General features: G+C 47.9%; 1 protein-coding gene across 17 annotated transcripts in view; it reads left to right on the top strand.

Moving 5' to 3' along the window:
• The first annotated feature begins 12470 nt into the window (after positions 1–12470).
• MEGF11 (multiple EGF like domains 11) overlaps positions 12471–23695 on the top strand; it is a 337099-nt gene continuing 325874 nt past the window's right edge. For 4 of the 17 annotated variants that reach the window (XM_058541895.1, XM_058541889.1, XM_058541887.1 and 1 more), the window contains exon 1: positions 12473–12557. The gene's annotated coding sequence lies outside the window, so the exon portion shown is untranslated. Of the gene's footprint in view, positions 12558–23695 lie in introns of all 17 variants that reach the window. The other 13 variants (XM_058541891.1, XM_058541884.1, XM_058541881.1 and 10 more) reach the window with 6 other exon arrangements.

The raw sequence follows: 23695 nt of genomic DNA, 5'->3' as shown, positions 1-23695 counted from the left end.
ACCTGGAAGGGCGGGGATGTATTTGAAGGGCTGGATAATAAAGATAATAATTCCTGACCACACACAAGCACACACACAAAATGTCTATCTTGTCTTCTCTGCCTGTCCCCATCCCATCATTTTCTCATGCCTTTTTCCACTGCCTCCTCCTCCATAATGTTTACTCTGATTATTGCCAATCTACATTGATCCTGCCCAACTCTTTTGTCCTTATGTCCTCAACCACACAACTTAACATTTCATTATAAACTGTCATGGTTTGTGTGTTAAGATCTTCTCTCTCTAATAAAATAAGCTCCTTGGGAAAGGACTACGCATGATTCTTTTTCCTGTGTCTTTGCAGCATCCAGCGCAGTGCCAGGCATGCAGTAAATGTTTAATAATTGATTATTAAGTACAGTGCCATTACTAGTCATACCTGAGGGTAGAGACTCTATTTTGTATGTTTTCTGCCTCTCCACAGCAGTTTGCCCAGTGCTAAGCATCCAGACACTTGTAGGCACTCACTATACATTTTTTAGATTAAAATTACCTTTTGCTTTGAGGGATGGATTTGAGTAGTGGTTAGCCATTGATATGAAAAGTACAGCAAGAGACCTGGGGAGTAAAGGCTGAATCTATGAAAGGTTCTGAAATGCCTGGGAGTTGGGGAAGACATATCTTCCTTTATAGCAGTTTATAAATCATGTCCTGGTAGGGCAGAAAGAGCTCTGCATAGGGAGTTTAGAGACTTGGCTTCTGGTCTCGACTGGGACAATTTATCTGAGATGGCCTCAGAGGCCAGGTCTGGAACCAGGTAGCCCTCTGGCTTTCAGTGAAAAAGCAAATTTCCTCTTGACTCCAGAGCCCTTTGGAAGCTTGTCACCTCTCAGTGACCCTATTGACAGCTCCCAGTTTCTTCTGATAAGTCTGATCTTGGCCCATAATCCTTAAATAGACAAAACTTCCAAGGAAGCTGATTTGCATTGGACTGAAAGTCAGTTGGGCTGCCACAAGAATGTGAAATTAAGCCTCAGGGGAAGGAAAGGCAGTTATTTTTCAATTAGCCACAGATTGGAGGCAGTAGTGGGACTGGTCCTCCTAGAGTCGCCCTGAGAAGGTGATCCTCTGCGTTCTCCAAGTGTGACCAGGAAACTCAGCTGGACCCTTCTCTGGGCTGCTCTCTGTCTATCCCTTGGACTGTCATGAGGCTCATTGTCCTTCCACGTGTGTGCACGGCCCTGGCTCCATACCCTTCCAGGGCCCTGGCTGAGGAACCCCTGCCCCTGGCGGCCAACATGTTCCCTGGCCTCAGGAGCTCAGTTCTGTAGGCCCTTGTGCTCTAAGTGTCCACTCAACACGGGGAGACTGCAGGAACTATGAGATGTAGCCTACAAAACCCAGCAACAACAAACCCCAGGAAAAGCACAGCCCGGAATTCTGACCCTGAGCCGGCTTCATGCTGCTCTGCTGGCAACATGCAGGGGTGGCCTTAAACAACAGAACCAGGGGGCAGGGTAAGTCCTGCTTTGTTAGTGGTGTTTCACACAGCCTTGTTTCTCTTTCACCCAGCCTGATTTCTTTTAGCCTTCCTTCACACTATCCCAACAGTGAAGAGCAGGAATCCATCCCAGCCAAGCTTGATGAGAGTTCCAGGGCAGCCACGGAGCCATCCAGGAGGAAGTTCTCTGAGTGCACAGCCCGCACTCTTTCCATTGATTCGCAAAGCGCTCTCCATGAGGCAGCCAGACAAGCAGCATTATCATCATCATCCATCACCCCGCACTGAAGAAACTGAGGCAGCTGAGGGACAGGAGAGCTGCCTGAGCTGGCTCATCCAATGGGAGGAGGACGAGGAGGAGGCGGCGAAGGCCCAGGCAGCGTCAGCCTGGCTCCCTCTCCAGGGGCTCAGAGGGAGGTGAAGAGGTGAAGGGATGACCAGCCTGTGGGAGCCGCGTTTCAGATCAGGCACCCCACCATGGCCGTGTTCTCTTCGGGTCCCTAAATCGAATACATTTTGATTCAATTTGAATGTTCTGGATTAGTGAATGGGAACGAGGTTTAACAGAGGTCAGCTCCATTACTCAGCGTTATTAATGATGTTGTCGGCCGTTAAAATCTCAAAAAACTAGGAAACTAATAAATTTTACATATTGAAAAATCACAGATGGATCAGGCAAATGGATAAATTCTTAAAAGTATTTAATATCTGTTAAGAGGACAGAATGATAAATTCAATATTGAAAACCAATATCAGATTCACAATTACAGGCCATTTATCATAACCAACGGCATGGACAGCATCTTACTGCGGGGAGCGCGGTGTGATTCATAAGCAGAGACCCGGAACAAGTCCATATGAAACGAGAAATAAATCTGCTTTACATATTGGAAACTTATTTCCACTTCCTATCTTTATTGCCAACAATAATGTTAGCTTTCAAGAACAAATTGTTACACATTAAACTCATGCATAATGAGCCCAATTGAGTCAAAAACTTCCCTAAAAAGAGCTTTAAATTATTCCAAATTGGGTTGTTAGCTTTAACTCTAATTCCTCTGAGAGCGCCCACCAATCTTATACACAGTGAGTTTCAGCATTTAACCAGACAATTGGTTTCCCAGGTTGGGCCCTAAAGTTCTGGATTTGTTCTTTCTTCTCCTTCCCTCCACCTCCCCTGAAGAATTAACACTGTCAGGCTAAAGAACAAACGTGATAATATTTAACAGAAGCGTAAATTAAACAAATTACTAGAACATTGCAATTTATATTTTTGATTTTAAGATGAATTATTCTGCTTTCCTTGAATATTTGAGTACCTATGAGTAAATGGAATGATTTTAATTCTGACCATTGCATGTCACAGCCAGGACACTAGCTCAGTCAATGTTTTCATCTCCAGACATCCCAGGATCAAGTGGCAGGGAAGTGATTTGGCTGTGACACCTCTCTATTCTCTGACTGCCCAGCTGACCCAGCTGACATGGCTCTAATCAAGACACAGGATGGATTTTTTTTTAAAATTTTTTCCTGATTTCAAGAATGAGGTACTCAAATGTTGAAAATTTGGAATGTGTAGGGGGAAAAAATCCTAACCCCCTTTCAGAGGCCACTGCCATGTGTCTTTTTCATTTTGGGTTTTTTGTTGTTGTTGTTGTGTATTTTTTTCTTTACACAGTTGAGATTTTATATATATACAGTTTTCTATCCTATGCAGCCATAATTTTTTTTTTTAATTTTTCTTTTTGTGGGGAAGATCAGCCCTGAGCTAACATTCATGCTAATCCTCCTCTTTTTGCTGAGTAAGACCGGCTCTGAGCTAACATCTATTGCCAATCCTCCTCCTTTTTTTTTCCCCAAAGCCCCAGCAGATAGTTGTTTGTCATAGTTGCACATCCTTCTAGTTGCTGTATGTGGGATGCGGCCTCAGCATGGCCGGAGAAGCGGTGCGTCGGTGCTCACCCGGGATCCGAACCCGGGCTGCCAGTAGCAGAGCGCGTGCGCTTAACCGCTAAGCCATGGGGCCAGCCCTGTACAGTCATAATTTTAATGGTTATATAATACCCCATCATTTTATAATGAACCCTTTCCTGATGTTTGGCACTCAGGTTACTTCCAACTTTTCTCTATTATAAATAACGTTGCAATATTATCTTTGTGCATGCATCTTTGGGTGAATTTCTGATTATTTCTTTAAGATTTGTTCCCAGAAATTTCATTACTGGGTTAAAGAATGTGAACATTTTAAGACTTTTAATATATACTAAGGCTGAAAAGAGAATTTTGTGTAAACCCCTCATTCGTGAGTTTGTTAATTGTTTGGACAAGCTGCAGCCACAGCCTAGAGGTTAAAATCATGGGCTTTGGAGTCCAACCCATCTGCCTTCAGGTTCCAGATCTGCTACAGACCAGCTGAGAGATTTAACCACTCAGAACCTCCATTGCCATATCTGTATAACAGGCATCATGATACCTATGTCTCAGGGTTGTTGTGAAGATAAAATGTGACAATGCCTATCAGGTGCTTAGCACAGCGCCCCCTGACACACAGTCAATACCCCGTAAAAGGCAGATACTGTTACTCTATACTTTTGTGACAGAGTATTATAATGTGTGTCCTTATAACATGTATGATGTATTCATACAGGCATCATGTAATTTTAAAACCTTTAGGCTTTAATAGTATCCTCCATTATCTCCAGAATCAAATTCTAACTTAGTCAATATCCTTCACCATCAGAGCCGGCTCACTTTTCCAACCTTTTTCTCTCTCCCTTTCCCCTGCAGTTACGTTTGCTCCAGCTGCCTATGACATGTATCCTTCATGAGTGTGCCATCTGCCTCCTATCACCGTGCCCGTGTCACTTCTCTTTCCCTTCTTTTCGCTCTTTGTCAACCTCTACTCATGGATTCAGTCTTGGCTCAGGCATCGCCACATCCGTCAAGTCTTCCCTGTTACCTCCCCAGGCAAAATGAGTCTGTCCTCTGTGCTCCTGTAGCACTGTGTGTATACCTGCGGTGCAGCATTTCTCAGTCTCACGTGTTACGGTAGGCAAGGTGCATTTCAGTCTCTCTCACTAACTTGGGAGCTCTATAAAGGTCAAGATCATGTCTTATTAATCTTGGTTTTCTTTAGCGCCTACTATAGTGCCTGACACAATAGAAGGACTCAATAAAAGTTTGCTAAATGTAACATAGGTGGTGGGCATGATCAAAGAAATCCATAAATGGCATTCAAAGGCAAATTGCATTTCAACTGAATTGAAAGCTGATTAATTTTTTAATTTATCATGGGCTCTTAAATATCAATGTACTTTGTGCAATTGCGAAGTGTTTTCTAAGCTTTGAAATACTTAATGCTATTTGCAAAGCATTTCTAGGCAAATAATTGAGATTTAAATATGTGCAAGGAATTTCGGAGGACCCTGTATAAACATTTATCAAAATATCTCATGGGAGTCTACCATATGTGTCTGTTATATAAATAGAGACACTGAAGCCCAGGAAAGACAGACTATTGAATTATTGGGACCTTGAATTTCCTGCCTAATTTAAATAATATTATGGTTAAAGCTGAAGTTTAAAACAGTCTTCACATCGACTCTACACACCACTTAACTAGCCTAGTAAAATACCTGGGTCACATCTAATTGACAAGCGCTATCATCATCATCATTTTTGTCTGTTTGGCCCGGGACTGGATCTCCAGTACCTAGACCAGTGCTTGGCACATTGTAGGCACTCAATCAATATTTGCCAAATGACCAAATGAATCAGCAATCAAATTTAGTATGACCCAATCTGCGTCCACTTGGGGTTGTTTAGTTCAACTTGACAAATCTTTATAGAACGCCTTCTATGTTCCAGACACCTTGCCAAGGAGCTGAAGTATGAAGATGAATAGCATATGGTTCCTGTCTTCATGATCTCAAAGTCCAGTGTGGGAAGCAGACACCTAGATAAATGCACTGTGCTGTGGTTAGTGCTAAGAGAGGCCTGTGCACAGGGTGCCAGGACACTCAGAGGAAGGGTGTTTGGTCCAGCCCGTGTGCTTCAGGGAAGACTTCCCAGGGGAGAATATGCCTGAGCTCTCCTGCTGGATGAGTAAGAATTAGATTGAAGAACGATGCAAGGGCATTCCAAACAGAGGAGACATGACTAACAAAGACAAAGGTAAGACAGCTCATTCATTAGTTCAACCAAGAAACATTCATTGATGGCCTACTACGTTCCAAGTGGTGTTCCAGGTGCTGGATATATGGCAGCAAACAAAACAAAGTTCCTTTCCTCATGGAGCTTGTGTTCCACTGGACCTAGGGCCCACAAGCCTTTCAGCGTTGCTGGAGGACCGAGTGCAGAGCAGGGAGTGGTGGCAGAGGAAGCCAAAGAGGAGGCGGTTTGTTTTATGTGTGAGAGTTGAGTTGATACCCTACCTACTTTCCCAAAGAATTTGAGGCATTTATAAAAAAGCTAAGGATTTGCCAAATCGAGTTACCACTCGGCAGGAGTCCTACACCCCTTCCTGAGGTGGAGATTCTTCTGCTTCCCCCAAGTCTCTTGGTTGCTGCAGGAAGACCGCTAACAGTACTGGAGAAAAGAGGCTGCTTCTGGACCCGGTGTGCTCCTAGAAATCCCCTTGGCTTGATTCGGTAATTTGGGTTGTGACTCAAGGCAGTAAGTGGAAAGCCTGGCACATAGTAAGAACTCCATAAGTGTTTGTTGAATGAAAACATGAGAGTGATGCTTTTAAAACAAAGGAATAGGCTAATCCCTTTGAGCTTTGACTTGAGTCTAAGAATGAGTGGCATTATGAGCTTCCTGGAAAGTGAGATGGTTCCTACACCAACACCCTGCTCAACTCAAGTCAAAGGGTAAAAAGTCATAAGTAAAACCCATGTGTCTTTATTTCCAAGTCCTACCATCCATCCATCCATCCATCCATCCATCCATCCATCCATCCAACATTAGGCCAGGCTCTGTACAAGACACTGGAGATATTGAAATGACTTTACGGAATTCACCATCCAATGAGGGCAGGTAGACCTGCAAACAGATAATCAAATGACAGTGAGAAAAGTGCTAATCGAGGTAGGTAAACAGGTAGGGTGAAGGGGCCAAGGAAAGCTTGGTCAATGAGCAGACTTTTAAAGGATGAAAGTGGAGTTTGCCAAGCTTGAAAGAGGATGGAAAGGGCGTTCAGGCTCTGAGAACAGCAGAAATAAAATCAGGGGTCCCAGAATACTATCTTGAATTTAGGATGTACAGGTAAACTGGTGTGGCTATCAGGTAGGATGTAAAGGTTGGCAGACAATTGAAGGTGGGAAGCGAGGCAAGTGTTTAGAGGTATACTTTTTCCAATTATCTGTTGCAAATAAAATAAAAATAGTATCCAAGACTTGAGTCAGAAGGCTTGCTCTCTACCTCACGGTTTTGTTGTCATTACTATTCCTTGAGCAGTCTTCATTTACATTTGCTTTGGACCCCAAATCAAAGAAAATCAGAATATGACAAAGGTGTGTCAGTGAGATGAGTTATTTGATGGGGAATGCATTTGCTCTCTTTTGTAAGTAAGCAGTTTACATCCTGCTGGGCTGCAGCCTGCTGTGGCATAAGGACTATTTCCAGTGATTTGACTTTGCTCCCTAACAAACCACATTTTATAATTACCGATTACCCAGAGAGCATCATTAATGTAACTCATGTAAAATCTGCATATGTGGATATACTATGTTCATTTATTAATTTCCAGAATCTCGAATCCTCTAAAGACTTTCACAAATCTCCATGATGCCTCTGAAAGCTGTGTTTTGCATCTGATTTTCTTATTTCTGTAAAAAAGATCAGAAATTCATGTTGCTTGTCTCCAGTCCACAAAGCAGAGTTCCTTCTCTTGAACAAATTGGTCTAGGACAGAGTATACCACATAAATTGCTTCCAGATTATCTTGTGCCTGTGGGAGGACTAAAGGCTTAAGACAAGATGCAGTTCACACTGTCATATTTGGTCCTTTTTCCTGGAAAACATGGAGGAAAGAGAAGAAGAGACTCCATCCAAGTGTGCTTGGATGCAAGGAAATTCAATGTCTAAATGTCACATTTCATGAGACTGCGTAATAATCTATGTTATAATAGTGGAACATCATAACAAATAATAGTGTAATAATGTCATGATGATAACCCGTAATTTAAATAAACCCATGAAAATGTAGAATGGAGAGATCTCCAGCATAGCTTCTGAGAATGAGTCACAAACTCAATTCTCAATTCAGAGCAATTGGCACTTCTGACGTTTATACATAAATAGATTTTGACCAATCTCTTTAAATATTCAATCCATATTCAAAGCTATTAAATATTGAACGCAATTTAATAAATACAACTAAGTTAATCAAGACTTTGATTGGTAGTTGTGGGTTCATAAAAACCTTGTGAAAAGAGTCATTCCACTTGGGTTTTATTCTGTTCCTCCACCTCCTTCCCCTGTTTTTAAGTGAGCGCAGGAATTGTATTATATGTGTGTGTAGGCGCTTTGAGTTGTGTTGGTGTGTACGTAGGTGTGTGGGGTTATCTCGTAGTAATTTGTGTATTGGGCAGGATTGTTGTGTGTGGGTACATTTGAGGACGTGTCCAGGTGTACTCTGTCAGTGTGTGTTACCGTGAGCAAATAGAACACTGGTGAGTTACCTGATATCTTGGCTGCTCGATGGTTTCTCCTCTGCATCTCGTCAAGGGCTGGGACACAGGGATCCCACAGTCCCCTATAATTTTTGGGGGGACACCCAAAGATTGCTTTTTCTCAGAGTTGTGCAAGGGCAGAGCTGGCACCGGAGAGGGAGTGTCTTCTGAAGTTTTGCCCTAGGCCTTTGCTTGCCATTCCCTATTCCGGCCCTGCAGTATAAGACACTATAGCCTCGAGGAAAGACTTTGAACTCAGAGACTTGAGTTCAAATTTGGGTTCTGTCACTTCCTGGCTATGTGGCCTTGGGTATCCTCTTGGACCCTTAGTTTTCCCCTCTGTGAAAGGAGGATAATACTGCCTGCCATACAGAATTCTTGGGAGGTTTAAATGAAACCACATGTAAACCTTATTAATACACGGTAGATATTTATTCTTTTAACAAGGCAAGGCCCTGTGCTTGGCTTTGTAACAGACAGGAAGGTAAATAAGACCCCAAATACCCCACAGTCCCGTGAGAAGACAGACACTTTCCCAAGCACTCTAATATGTCAGGTGTCACTTGAGAAGTTTAAAAAATCCTACAAGTTCTGAAATCTTTGCATCACTCAACAACTTCCAGTCATCTCTAGTGTTGTGTACACATCCCTAGTGTGTACTTTGTGGATATTCCTCCCTGGGACTTTGAGCCAGAGCTCTGCAGAGAGAGGGAGGGGAAAGTTGTCCCTCAGCAAGGAAAGGAGGGAGAAGGAAGGAGAACAAAGGGAATTTCCTGTACCTTTGAGAGAAAAAAAGGTATAGACCATTGTGGTCAGCAGCCTGGACATTCTGTCCTTCTGATAATTTATTCTAAGCCTTCTGATAATTATATTTCTAAGAAGCCTTCTGATAATTTATTTCAAAGAAGGAGGTCCCTGCTCCTTGGTCACCAGAGTTTTGGCCTCCTCACCTCCCACCCCCATCCAGGCTGAAGTGTATAAAGGGTGGAAATGGAGCTGGGATTCAAATGCCATGTCATTGGAGGAGAGACACCTGGGAGCCTTGTAGGAATAAGGATTAGAGAGACTGAGGGGACAATGTAGAGGTGGGAGCAAGGCCTAGGAAGTCAGTTCTGCTTGGGCTCTTTTTACTTTCTGTATGATCTTGAGCCAGATATTTCTTCTCTCTGAGCCTCAGTTTCCTCTTCTGTAAGATGGGGATATTAGCAGCGTGATCTCATTATTATTTCCATGTCACTGATGAGAACACTAAGGCATGGAGAGACAAGTAACTCGCTCGTGGTCGCATAGCTAACAAGTGATAGAGCCAGGATTTGAACTCAGGCATCTGCTTCCAGAGCGCCTGCTCTCAATGACCTCACTCTGCTCTTCTGATTTACTGCCTTGTAGTCCCAGTTAGAAGGGTAAGCTTTGTGAGAGCAGGGCTTATAACTCAGAATAGTGGACTTTTGTCTCAGATTATGCCCTTAGATGAGTAGCTTGGTCTTTGACGCTATCATAACCTCCCAGATAAACTTTTTGCAGCTGGGTTGAACATCTATACAGCAGTGGGATGTGCAAAGCAATGCTTCCCATAAGCAGGCTCTCAGGGCCTGGCAAATGAACAATGAATCATGGGCTCCAACATGACCCCCAGCCGACCCTCAGAGATGTTTGCTAAAAGTGTTCCTGGCTCAGTTGGGACATGTGTCCTTGGAGGTCCGCCATCTGGGTGGAGAAGGTGCAGCTTTATAGATCTGTGTGGCCTTTTAGAGGATGGCAGAAAACCAGGCAATCCCCAGCCCAGTGTGGAGGGGCCCAGCTACCCACAGACACACAATTGATGCCTGGCAGTGTGGGAGAGAGATGGGGCAGCGGGTTGCTTCCCAGGGCATTTGTTTGTTGAGACAAGGTGGAATGGTTACCCAGAAAGACCTGCCTATCTCCCCAAACCTGTTAGAACTGGGATTTGAGAATTATAAATGGATGCCTACCACGTAGAAGTGAGGGTGGGGGTGTGTGGCGAGAGGTGCAACTCATAATCCAAAAGCGAATGTGAAAATGAAGAAAAGAGATGCAAAAACTGCCTTGTTTCATCTTAATTGCTAATGGCTATCAAGCGCTACTACGTGCATTATTTGGTTTAATCCTCATGGGGCCCACAGTACTGTATTAATTCCCATTTTACTGATAGGAAAACTGAGGTTTGAGAGGTTAAGCGGTTGCCCAGTGTCACAGTTGGTAAGTGGTGGAACAAGAAAATAAACCTGAAAAGTTAGAACTCACTCTTTTAGGCTTTGGCATTTCTGAAACCCACAAACTGCAGCACCTCAGAGCTGGAGAAACCCTCAGAGAACACCTATTTCAGCTTCTTCATAGTCAGTTGGGGAAACTGAAGACCAGAGCTGAGGGGCAGTGATGGACCAAGGCCACTCAGCTGGTTAGTGACAGCCCTAAGACCTGACTGCAGGGCCAGGGGTAGGGTGAGGCAGGAAGGCTCCTGGGGTGCAGAGTTTAAGGAGGCGCTTACGCTCAGATGCTGGACCTGCACTTGCAGACCCTGAGAGTGAGCGCCTCCTTAAACTCTGTGCCCCAGGTGCCTCACTCGCCTCACCCTAGTCCCAGCCCTGACCAGATGCTCCTTCTGGTTTTGTGATATGAACAATAGAGGCCCAGGCATAAGTTTATTTATTTGATTTGATGTCCCAAGGTGGGAAACTCGGGATATTCGTGTGGAGTTTTGCCAATATCCCAAGGTAGGTTTCTACCCAGGGGCTAGATGGAAGGTCTACTTCTGGTTCGCACCAAGGAAGGGACAGTGCTGAAAGGGGACAAACTGGAGGGGCCCCAGCAGTTAGGGCTGCAGCAGGGGGGCCATGGGAACCAGAACCCTACATCTCTCCTCTGGATCCCACTAGGCTGAAATGGGAAAGTGCCAGGAAAAGCTTCTAGGGGTGGGACTCCCCCCATCAGACCCAGAATGAAGTTGATTATCAATGGTTGACCTGGGAGGGCTAGGTGTTGAGACACATGTACAGATGGGCATTTCCCAAAACCTCAGAAAACAAGTTCACTCTATTTGCAAAAGAATTCCTCTCCAGAGGTGTGTACAGCACCCTTTCCTGAGTCTGGGCCTTCCTGCTCTTGTTGTAGTTCAAGGAGAAAAGGGGACAAACCACGCAGGCAAAGCCCCCTGCTGCTCTCCATCCTGAGAAGCAGGAGTGTGTTTGGAAGTCCGCATTGCTTGGAGGAGTGGGGGTGGGGACAAGAGGTTCCCTTCTCCACGTGCATGGGAGATCCAGGTCCTCCCCCTCCAGGTCTTGGCCCCCCTAGAGTGTTGTGGGGCAGGAGGCTGGCCAAGGTGCTGTCTCGGAGGGAGAAGGCTTCCTCCTGGCCCTGGGGCTTGGGGCTTGGGGCAGACAGAGAGACTGGAAGGAGTGAACCTGCTTCTGGTACCCTCGCATTTCCCGAGTCAGCGGAGGAGCCTGTCTGGGCTTCGGGGAGCAGTGGTGGACCAGGCCCTGCCTCTGGAGCTGACCTCGGCAAGGCAAGTCCCTTGCTCTCTCCTCTCTGGGCCTCAGTTTCCTCGTCTCACCAGGCGCGGCTCAGCCCGGCTTCCCCAGGGGCCTGACATTCCGAGTTCTTTGCCTTCTTGCCCTTTCCCCAGGCTTAGATGTTTCTCAAGCCCTTGTCTGGAGTTCCAGTCTCCAGCCGTGGCCCGTCCCTCTCTGTCCTCAGCCTGTTACCAGCACGGCCCTGGGGCTCTCCTGGGCCCGCTACCCTTGGGCATCCTCCCTCCGGAGCAGCGAGAAGGAGGCCGCGCGGAGACCGCTCTGACCCACCCGGAGGGAGACGGGGAGTAGGGATGAGAAAGGAGAGTAGAGACGGAAAAGGTTAAGGGGGGAGAAAATAGCGAGGAGAGAGAGGGGTTAGAGAGAGAAAGAGGGATCGCAGAGAAACCAGCAAAAGAACGAAAGAGGGGGTAGGGAGGTGAGAAGAGACGCTGGAAAAGGTTGAATCAGAGCAAAAGGAGCCCAAAGGAAAGCTGGAGAGAGACTGAAAGGTCGGAAAAAGAGCGAGCGAGCGAGTAAGCAGGGTCTGAAAGGACCGAAGAGGTAGAAAGAGAGAAAAAAAGGGGGTGGAGGAGAGAACGGAGGGAGGGAGCCGCGAGCAGGGAGGAGGGAGGCTGGGAAGGGAGGAGAGGGAGGGACCGAGGGACGAAGGGGGTGGGGGCTGGCTCGGCAGCAGCCGCCGCGGCTCCAGCCGCCCGCCGGCTCGCTCACTCGCTCGCGGTGCCCGCCCGCCGCGCGGCTCAGGGCTGCTCGCAGCTCCGGCTCCTGGCCCGGCGCTCCGGCGCGGCTCCGGCTCCGGAGGACAGGACCGCGCGACTGGCCGGCCGAGCCCAGGGCCGGCCGCGGAAGCAGGTCGGTGGCGGGGCGGGGACTGCGGGGACTGCGAGGACGCGGAGCCTCGGAGCGCTGGGGGCACAGGGGGACGGGGGTTGGGGGTTCTGGCCCCGGAGAGGGGGATTTGCAGCCCCGCGACTAACTTTCCACCGGCTCCCTGGATCCTCGCTGCCCTGCCCGGGTCCGGGCTGCGGAAGCCGAGTTTGGCGCGGGGAGGAGGTGAACGCCGAGGCTTGGGAGAACGCCGGGGGTCCGGGCAGGACGTGGGGCGCCCCGGCGTGGGCAGGCGCGGGCCCTCTGGCCGCAGCGCCCGCGGCGGGGAAGACCCGAGCGCGGTTGTCCCGGGGAGGGCGCCCGCCCACCCCTCGCAGTCTGGGGACTCCCACCCGCGAGCCGCTCCGAGCCGCCCGTGGCGCGCCGGCTGCACGCAGTGCCACGGGCGCCCTCCCTGCAGGGGTCGGGGCGCAGAGCCTGCGAAGCGCGGCCAGGTCCCCCGCCGTGGCCAGCGGAGCACCCAGCTGCTGCCAAGCCCCAGCCGGTGCCATGCGCGCTTTCGCTTTTTGGAAGCGCGAAACGGAACATATACCCCCTTCATTTCCTTCTCATCCCGTCGCCCCGACTCTCTTCGGGGAAGTCCAGGACGCCGGTCAGCCCTGTGGGTTGACTCCCCGGACGTCTCGCCTGCTCTCGGAGGCGACCCCCGCTCGCCAAGTTAAAAGAGAGGCGAGTCACTCCCAGTGCGCGCCTGGAGCGCGGTCCCGAAGTTCCCAACTTCTTGCTCAGCCACGGCGGGTAGTATTAGAGGTGGGGAAGTGAGTGATCGTTGCAGCTCCTTGGAGCCGCAGAGCGCAGCCGCCTTCCTCCTGGACTTGGTTTATTTTCCCAATTTATTAGAAAAAAATACAACTTAAAAATATGCAAAATTGCTGCTCTCTGGCGTCAAGGTCCGTGAGGCGAACGGAGCCATCGCCCGAGGGTAACCTGGAGCGCGGAGCCTCGGCTGGACCGTTCCCCGAGCACCCCAGCCCTGGCCGCTTTCTCCCGGACCTAGACTCCCGGGCTCCATCCTACGGCAGCCGCTTCTTGGGATCCGTCCCCCGCTAGCCCGTGCTGCCAGGCTGGTCTGACTCTCTCCCGCGTGGCCGTGTTCTCTAGAAAAATATTTCAAAGTGGCTCCTCTTCAGGATCTCTCACTCCGTCCTCCGGGAGCGGGTAGAGCAGGGCTTCCGGCAGGTGGAGGAGGCCTTTGGGTGGTTTGGGCTCCAGGCCATCTCAGCTCGCTCTGGGAAGGGTACCCGTGCCTGGGTATCTGCGCCCTCCCGCGCTCCGCCGGGGAAGCAGGGGTTCGTGCCCGAGCCAGGCGGCGGCGAGCGGAGGCTGGCCAGGGCTTTCGGAGCCTGCCGGCCGCGGTCCGCTCGCTTCCGGAGTCCCGGAGGCTGGATTCGTCTCCCAGTGCGGCTTCCTTGAAGCGCGTGGGGCCCCGGCCTCGCAGCCTTCTTTGTTGGAGTGTTGTTGGAGAGGTACTCCGGAAAGGTTTAGAGCGGGACCGAGAGCTGGGGGCTTGGCGGAGAGGGTCCCACGGCCGGCTGGCCATTGTCCCCTGCAGGTTAGGCCGTGTTCCTGGAGGGCATTGAACCGACCACCCCCGAGCACTCCATCCTCAGCTCTTTCGGCAGGTTTTCCCTCGTGCACACCAGGCGCCAGCTCTCTCCGTTGTTCACATATTGTTTAGGCTGCTAGAAATTCAAAGTCCACGACTGCAGTCTCCACCTCTTCCTCCCATCTCACAGATCAGCAAACTGAGGCCCAGAGAAGTGAAAGGACTCGCTTAGAGCCGGTTAAAGGTGAAAGGGAATGTAAATCAGGTCTCCTGCCTCCTAGTTCAGGGCTTTTCCTAGTACTCTATGCTGAAGTTACCACTTTCTTAGCACAGGGCCAGTGTTCGCAGTCAGGCCACAGCACACCCTGGGCAGGCATGACGTGTGAGGTTAGAGGAAAGGGACGGGTCTCTGGATTCTCTTGTTAGGGGCAGTGCTGTGATAATCTCCCAGGATAAACCACTTAGGCAGTTTGTTGCATACCTATCTTGTGCCTGCACTGAAGTCTGGGGGTAAAGGGAGCCCTTAGACCTGGCCCAGCCCCAAAAAGTGCATTCCCGGGGGAAAGAGCAGCCATTGCTTCCTAGTGGAGGAAGTGAGAATAGGCCTTCTCAGGTGAAATCGACTTGGGAGGGGGCAGGATTAGGGATAGTCCCGGCAGAAGGGAAGATTTAGAATTGAGCCTTGGGCAGCTTTCCAGTTGAGGGAGGATTGTGGGGCACAGGCTTGAGTACTAAGAGAGAGGTGGGAAAGCTCTTGACTTGTTAAGTGGCGGGTCAGAGGACAGCAGAGGCAGGGCCAAAGTGAATTTGGCCTTTGAGTGAGAAGCACTAGGGCAGCTGGAAGACCCAGCTGCTCACAGCTCAAGCTCAGACCTGGCCCTGAGGTCTTCTAGTTCTAGATCTGGGGTGAGCAATCAGCTGGGAAGTCAGCAACCCATGAGCCAAGGGTTGCGGCTCCCTCTGGGAAATAGGATTTTGCTTCCCCTTTCCCCCTTTCTCATTGTTCCCTGGGGTTTCAAATAGTTTTTTTTTGCCCCTTCCCAGCCATAACTTTTAGAATTTAGAGACTTGAGTGTTTTGGACCTACTATGGGCAGGGCATTTACTGTGCTGGGAATCTTGAGTCACCAAATGGTTCTTGAGCTCCTACTTCGTGCCAGGCACTGATCTGGGCCTTGGGAATGCAGCTATGAACCAGACAGGCAGAGTCCCATACCTCGTGATGCTGACATTCTAGGCTTTCATCCTCCCCAGGCTTAAAGTCTAGTTGTAGCATGGAGGCAAATACACAACAGATGTCTGAACAAGTGCTGAAATGGCACAATATGACAAAGAGAATCCTGTCAAGGCTCTGGGTGAAAAGGCTTGAATCTGTTGGCTAGGAGATTTGACGAGTCTGTGGCTTGCATGACCCCAGCTCCTGGTTGCCAAGGGTAACCCAGAGACAGTTGCATTGACGACCTTAGATATGGCATTGGAGAACTGCTCTGCAGAGCTTCTACCAGTCAGAGTATAGCTGGAGGGAGCAGGTGAGTGTTGGCCACTGTGATCTCGCTAGGTGTCCATAGAGACTGGTGCCAGGTAAACATGTGCCTCTTCGATTCCAGCATCCGCAGGTACCTGATGAACTCTGTAGCCCCATTGTACAGATAGGTAAATGGAGCCCTGTCTCTGCAGGTTGGAACAGCTATGCAGAAAGGAGCCCAGGCCCTAGCGAGTTCAGGTATCTCTGATCTCTGGTTCAGTTTAAAATGGTGCTTTTTCCTTCCTATTCTGTAGACCAGTGGTTCTCAGGCTTCAATGTGGAAGCCTTGTTTAAACACAGGTTGCTGGGCTCCACAACCAAAGTTTCTGATTCAGTGGGTCTGGAGTGGGCCCAGTAATTTGAATTTCCAAGTTCCCAGGTGACACTGATGCTCTTGGTCCTGGGACCACACTTAGAACCACTAAGGCAGAACAAATGGTTCTACAAATGATTTTCTTGAGATTATGCAATGGGGAGCCTGGAACAAAGGCTGTATTTTAGCTCTAGGAACTCCCTGAATTTGCTTATGTACAGTCCCCTCGCCCTTACCCCCCAGGAGGCCATGGAATTAAAAGAATATTTTATCTTCATCAGCACACACACAGAGAGAATATATTGCAGTATAATTAGGGAACAAATAGGTGTCGTGTGTTGGATGTAGACTCCGTGCCCTGTGGCTCTGTGGGGGTTTATTATGGCAGTGTTATAATTGAAAAGGTGTCATCTACTCCGAGCGCCCCTCATGAAACTTTCATGGCCTGGGTGGTCATTGTCCAAAAAGACATGTTGTCTTCATTTAAAAGAAAGTCAGAGAGATTGCTTCTCCTGTTCATGGGACTATCTGTGTTTCATTTGACAGTAACTATGCAATGTGTTCTTAGGAGAGAGAGAAAAAAATCGAAAATCGAACAGCTAGTGTGAACAGAGAGGGGTTGGAGGAAGTCCACAACCCAGGTTTACAGATCTGTTTGGTGAACATTTCAAAATGTTTTGTAACTCTGTCCGTCTGTCTGTTTCACCTGTATTTCTGATGGGAAGCTGTATCTCAGCAGGAGGGAAGGAGAGTTTGTGTTTCAACTTAGCTGGTTGGATAAATGTAACAACACACTTTATCCCTGATATGTTAATTAGACCCAGAAGAAAAGAACCATAAAGGACTTGTTCTCCTAAATGCTGGCATTTTTCATCTGGGTTCTATTTATTGATTATTTTACAGTCGAGAAGGAGCAAAAAAATCTATGTTTTTATAGCAAATAAAGCTGGCTACAGTAATTATGCAGGCTCAACATGTCTGTTCTGGAGCAGGAAGTTGGAATTCAGCCTGATTCTCCAACATTTGGGTAAGATCTAATTGAGAAAGACATTTCAAAGAACAAATATTTAGGAATGCCGAGTCTCGCTGATGGTCCTTCTGGGCCAAGAACGAGTACCTTGCTTTTAACTTGATCCTTAGAGGTGGAGGGAGGTGATGGGAAAGGACCTGGTCAGTATGTTGTGACCACAGTCAAAATGTGAGGCTGAAACTTAGAGATCATCACTGAGGCTTAGTAAAGGGAAGAAAGATGCCTTCAGGGAATATATCCCCTGTAACCGGTGAGCAAAGGGAGAATCAATTAATCAAATATAGATTGAACACTTATTGAATGTCCAATCTTGGGGTAGGCACAATGAAGGAAGGGACCAGGACTTTTACTTGTTATATATCTCCCATAATGCTTGGCTCAGGAATCTATAGTGACAAGAGCCCTTGATTGGAGTGGCTATCAGTCAGGGCTGCAAGCCGCAGAAAACTTGAACTAAACTGGCTGAAACAATAAGCAACTTAGTATCTTCCATTACAAGACGTGTGGGCTATGTCTGTCCCAAGCTTGGTTCTTTCCTTGTTTCAATAGCATCTTCAAAAATCCAAATGTTTTTCATCTTTCCTTGTTCTCAAGGTCACAAGACGGCTGCAACAGTTCCGGGTGTTACACCCTTACAATAACGTGCAGAGGCAGAAAAGACAGGAGGGGAGCTTTTCCCAGAAGCCCCTCAGCACACTTTCCCTCATGTCTCAATGGCTGGAATTGTGAATCACATGTCCATGCATAAACCAACAGCAGACAAGGGAAGGAGACCATCATAATTGGCCTAGAACAATCTTGATTTGTGTGTTGGGCTTCAGAGATGCTTTTGGAAAGAAGAAAAGAGCAACCATCAGTGCCTGCTATAAAGTTTAAGACCTGGGTTTGAATTCTCTGTCTACTCCTTTTTAGCCCTGTGACCCTGGGCAAAGTATTTCACTTCTTTGTGCCTCAGTTTACTCATCTGTGCAATGGGGATTTATTGAGAAGATAAATCTGAATTAACCCAATAATTATACTTGATTGGTACACAAGCAGTAGAAAATCATTTGAAGATTTGATCTCTGACATCAAATAATTATAATCTAGTGCAGGAGACATGTGAAGACTAGACCATATAGAGTACCAAAGAATCAGAGTACAGAAACACAGAGTAAATAAATAACTATGGCTTGCAGACCAACCGTGGTAGGAGGAGCATGACATCAGTGGGAGCCATAGCAGCTAGGGAAGGCTTCCTGGAGGAGCTGGTTCATAGTGCATATTGGAACGCCAGCATTTAGGTATGGATGGGTTATGTGCTCCTTCTGCCCAACTTGCTGCCTCTTGCTTTTCTTTTCTCAGTGGTAAATGGGACTGTTAGGCCAAGATGAGATCTTATCTCTACAATCAGACCTTTTTTTTTTTTTTTTCCTTTGCTGAGGAAGATCCACCCTGAGCTAACATCTGTGCCAATCTTCCTCTATTTTGTATGTGAGCTGCCACAGCATGGCTGACAAGCGGTGTAGGTCCACACCCGGAAACTAAACCCTGGCCGCCGAAGTGGAGCACTCCGAACTTAACCACTAGGCCATGGGGCCGGCCCCCAATCAGACCATTTTTGACAGTCCAAATATAGCCAGTTGGTTCCAGGAGGCCAGTCACAGTGGCTTCCTTGCCAGTCTTGGATTCTTGGTTTTCATTCCTGGATGACCCATCAATTTTCACCTTTCAAACTACATTTCAGCTGCTGATTAGATATTATCATCATTATTATTTAGATGATAATTGGCTGCCATTGTAAAATCTATATGCCTAAAATGAAATCACATGTCTTCCCATCTCTCAAGCCGTCTGCCCTTCTGGATTCTTCATTTTTGTTGTTGGCAGCACCGTCTTCCCAGGTGCTTGGGCTCAAAACTTGAGCATCACTTTTGAAGCCCATTTCCTTCCTCTATTTCCAATATTCAGGCACCGACTGTCTTTTGTCTTCATTGTGTTTCTTAGATACAAGTCCTCCTTTCTGACGAGACATCCCCTTTGTTCGGGTTCTTTCCACTTCATGCTGGGTGATGGCACTAGCCTCCAGCTCTGATCTCCCATGCTCAGGGGCATAGTACATGGGAGTCACGGGGATGTATATCTCTAGGAGCAGTCTATGGGACTGCAAATAGGATAGTCTGTAATTCTAGTGCAGAGGTGACAGTGAGTGTGGAATCTGTGGCTGCAGACACGGTATGTTCCTTGAGTGCCATTTACCAGCGTCTCATCTCTCCCTCCTTCAAGTCATCCTAAAACATCATTTTTATCTACTCATTACCTTACATTATTTTCCATAGTACTCACTGGATGAAGCCCCAACTCCTCAAATAGACATTCGAAAGCCTCCACAGCCTGCCACGTCCTGTCTCCCCATCCTCACCTGCCAGGACTCACCACCAGAGCCGACTCTGCTTAGAGTTCTGTCCTTCTCTGTGTTTAAGCCAAACCACCCTTTCCTTCAAGGCCAGTGTCAGAGCTGCATTCTCATTAGACCTTCCTGACCACCGGAGCCCACAGTGATCTCGAAGCATCGATCTTTCCTTCCCCTGAACTTCTGTAGCAGTTATTGCCTACACCACGAGTTTGGTACTTAACAATATGCTGCCGGTGTCGTTGCTCAGCAATTCGTCGGAATGCTTCTCGTCTTTCCAGTCGGACGTAAGACCATAGAGGTCCGAGATGGGGTGGGGTGATCCTTTTTTGTATCCAGCGTTGTGGCGGTAAGCTCCTGGCACTTCAGTGAGTATTTATTGAATTAATAAATCACAGGAATAGGGGAAATAAGATTATTTACCTGAAACGTCAGTTAACCTTCACCCTTTTTTCCTACACCTCAATTTGGGGAAAGGACTAAATTTTTTTTTTTTTTTTTTGTCAGGAAGATCAGCCCTGAGCTAACATCTGATGCCAATCCTCCTCTTTTTGCTGAGGAAGACTGGCCCTAAGCTAACATCCGTGCTCATCTTCCTCTACTTTATAGGGGATGCCACCACAGCATGGCTTGATAAGCAGTGCGTCTGTGCGCAGCCGGGATACCAACCTGGGAACCCCGGGCCGCCAAAGCGGAGCGCGCAATCGCTTGCACTTAACCGCTGCGCCACCGGGCTGGCCAGGGAAAGGACTAAGTTTCATGAATGCCCGCTGTATGCTGAGCACTACTTTAGGTGATTTTTAGGGACTGTTTTAACTCAGCCTTGTCACAACCCAGTGAAGTCGGGATTATTATCGTCATTTTACAGACAAGGAGGTGGAGGCTGGGAGAGGTTAAGTGGTTTGCCAAGCTCACTCGGCCAGCAGGAGTCAGAGCGCGGGGCAAGGTCAAAGTCTTTCCTCTACACTCCATTTCATACATCTTCTTGAGGTCCTCCCAGCCCTGTGGTGCCCTGTTGTCTCAGTCTCTTCTTCCCCATTTGCTACGTCCCCGGCCTCTTCTGTCTCGTGTCTCTGATGAGACTCAGGCTGTCTTTTGTCCTGAGAGTGCGCGTGTTTGGGGGCGTTTTAAACTCGGATGTTTACCACGACTCTTCCCCGAGGACCCTCCCCTCCTGTTAGGTTGTGGTTAGTATTGATCGCTCACCTTTTTACCTTGACTATCGTTCCTGCCACCCTCAAGCCTGGGCCAGAGATTCCTTTCAGAGCATAAAACATGCTGCTAGTGGGATCAAGCTGAGTCTGAGGCCGATTTTCTGGACCCCTCTGCCCTCCCTTGTCCACCTTCCGACACTTCATGTCCATCCACCGTCACCTGCCCCGACTCCTGTTCTGAGTCTCAGGCGACTTCCCTGGGGAAGGAAGACACGGCTGACTTATCAACAGGAGGGTGGTCTGTTGGAGGTCTCTGCCACCTCCAGGCGCTGTGACCCATCCTTCCATCCTCTATGGCGTTCTTTCCTCTCAGTCATTCATTCATTCTATAAATGCTGAACATTGACCGCATGCTCAATAGAGCAGGGAACAAAGCAAAGCCCTTGCCTTCGTGGAGCTTGCATTGAAGTGAGGGGAGACAGATGGTAAAAAAAACAAGAAAGAAAAAAACATTATGTAACATATTTTGTGATTGTTATCATGAAGAAAAATATCAAGATAAAGGGATATATATGGTGATGGGATGCTGCTATTTTACACAATGTGGTCAGGGAAGGCCTCTCTGATGGTGACATTTGAGCAGAGACTGAAGGGAAAGATGCCATGGGGATATCTGGGGGTAGAAGGCACTGAGCAGAGGGAATAGTAAGTGCAAAGGCCCTGAGGTGAAAACTCCCCTGGTAAGTCTGAGGATTAGCAAGAAGGTGGCAGAGGAGACGAGGAGGGGAGCTTGGTAGGAGGTGAGGGCTGCTCCTCTTCAGCCTCTTCACTGTCTCAGAAACACTGTCGCCCTTCTCATAGCTGTTGCCACTGACTGAAATGGCCACTTCCCCCCACTCAGCTAGGTCTCCCCCAACCTTCACAGCTCAGCTCTGGTCCCCCACCTTCTAGGGGGCTTCCATCTCTGCCATCTGTCATTGATCTACCCCTCCTCTGAGTTCCTACAATTCTCTCCACTACACAACTAAGCCCTTGATTGCTTACTGGCTGGTTTCCCTTCACCTGGACTCTGCCTATGTGGGTCTCACCTCCCTAATGAACCAGCTCCTCAAAACTGGTTTATTCTCCCTCTGCAGGACTCAGCACTGAGCTGGGCTCAGTGTCTACCCATTGGTGATGCCGGTGTCAGAGGTGGGAAAGAGGTGGGCTCTGCAGAGATCTGTGGGTAGAACCTTCTTCACGCTATGCCCATTGTCCCTTCACAATAGACAGGAAATCTTTTATTCCAGGCATTCTTGGAGCACTTTGAGCTGGGAGCCTCTGCCTGGAGCTGGGAGAGGCATCCGCCTTTCCCCAGAACTTGGAGGCAGTTTTGGCCTTGAGGGGGAGGGAGAGGAGCTGGGACACAGAGAAAACCACTTCTTTATTAGCCTTTATTGCTCAGTCAAGGAGGAATAAGATGGTTCAGGAGCGAAGGAGGAAGGAATCCACCCAAGATCCTGGAGACCTCTCTGCCATTCATGGTAGGGATCCTGAGTGCGGAGGATGACCTGTGAGTGACCTTGGACAAGTCACTTACCCTTTGCCCATTGCAGTTTCTTCTCAGCCAAACCTCCCCTCTCCCCATCCGTTGTAGAACAATAAACCTGATTTTTAGGGATTCTCGCTCCTCCCCAGGTTGGTCTATGCATTTTTAGGCCAATGGTGTTAAAACTTGAGAAATTGTACAGATGGTTCCATTTTAAAGGGGGAAGAAGCTTCCCACAGCCCTCCAATATTGTCTTAAATTATTAATATAATAATATTTAAATATATATAAACACAAGACTAGGCACAAACACCTTATGCTTATGACTCTTACACAATCTTAAACCCTCAACAAGTTTACAAATTAGAATGCAAACTACGAAGCCAATAACACTCAGATTAACAACATTGATTTAACATGGTAGACGCTGTTGTGGCGCTGAGACTAAAGCACCCCTTGCTACCTGATCGTGGTTTTGGCCGAGTGGAGCTTTTCGGCTGCTTCTTCCACCACGTGCCGCGTGGTGACTCAACTCGCCAGCTGCTTCTCTCAGCTGGAATGACTGTGAAACCTTTGTTCCTACAGCCTGCAGGGGGTCGTTTGGCCCTCACTTAGCACGAAAGCATTTGTGTGCCAGGCTGCAGCTCTTTCCTTGTTAGCCCACACAATTAAAGCAGCTCTGTTTAATTCTAGTGCAACAACAGACCCTGACGCAAAGCTGGGCGTGGAGAGTGAGTGTCACAGCTTGGTCACTGAAATGAAAAGACAGCACTAATTCTTACAGTGCCTGCGGAACCCCTGCTTGAGAACGACTGTGGAGCGCCCTGAAATAGCGCCCCCAGTGGTTTGGAAGAGTTACCGCCAGAACTGCTGCTAACTGTTCTGCGATCATAATAGAAACCTGGTTTTGAACCTTTGTTATACACCATGATCTCAAGAGTAGGTAAGACTGTGTTAGCCCCATTGTGCAGATGAGAAGGTTGAGGCTCAGGGGTTGACCAGTCAAGGTTCCATTGGTCATTGGCAGCATCTGGATTCCACCCAGGTCTGCGTGATTCAAAGCCCATGAACTTCCCACCAGGCTTCTCTGCCTCCCTACCTCACCAGGCTTCAGGGCCCTTTGTGTTATCAGAGTACAAGGACTTTAGAGTGATTTGGGAGCCTCTAGATTCTCACAATGGACTCAGAGCTTCCTGGTGAAGCATTTAAGATGTTATTTGGTGCAGAAAAGAGAAGTCAGTAAAGAGCAGAATAGAACTGAATAATGGTCCTCAGGTCCTCCGGAGGCTTTAGAGGGCAGTGGCGGGGGATGGAGCCTTCCCTAAAGTTGCTGGGAGGAGAGGATACTCTTTACTGCAAGAGAGAGGCCGGTGTGACACCTTAATAAGGACGATCTTTATTAGGGCCTCACACTTGAGCAAGCATTTTTTGGGTGCATTTATTTTCAAGTGTGTGTTTTTAAAAAAATTTTATTTTTATTGTGGTAAAATACACATAACATAAAATTTACCATCTTAACCATTTTAAGTGTATGGTTCAGTGGTATTAAATACATTCATAATGTTGTTTGACCATCACTACCGTCCATCTCCATAACTCTCTGGTGTGTGTTTTA

The sequence above is a fragment of the Diceros bicornis genome, chromosome 5 (genome assembly GCF_020826845.1).
Source record: "Diceros bicornis minor isolate mBicDic1 chromosome 5, mDicBic1.mat.cur, whole genome shotgun sequence".
Lineage (NCBI taxonomy): Eukaryota > Metazoa > Chordata > Mammalia > Perissodactyla > Rhinocerotidae > Diceros > Diceros bicornis.
The sequence above is the reverse complement of the archived record's forward strand: the minus strand, read 5'-3'. Positions and strand labels throughout refer to the sequence as shown.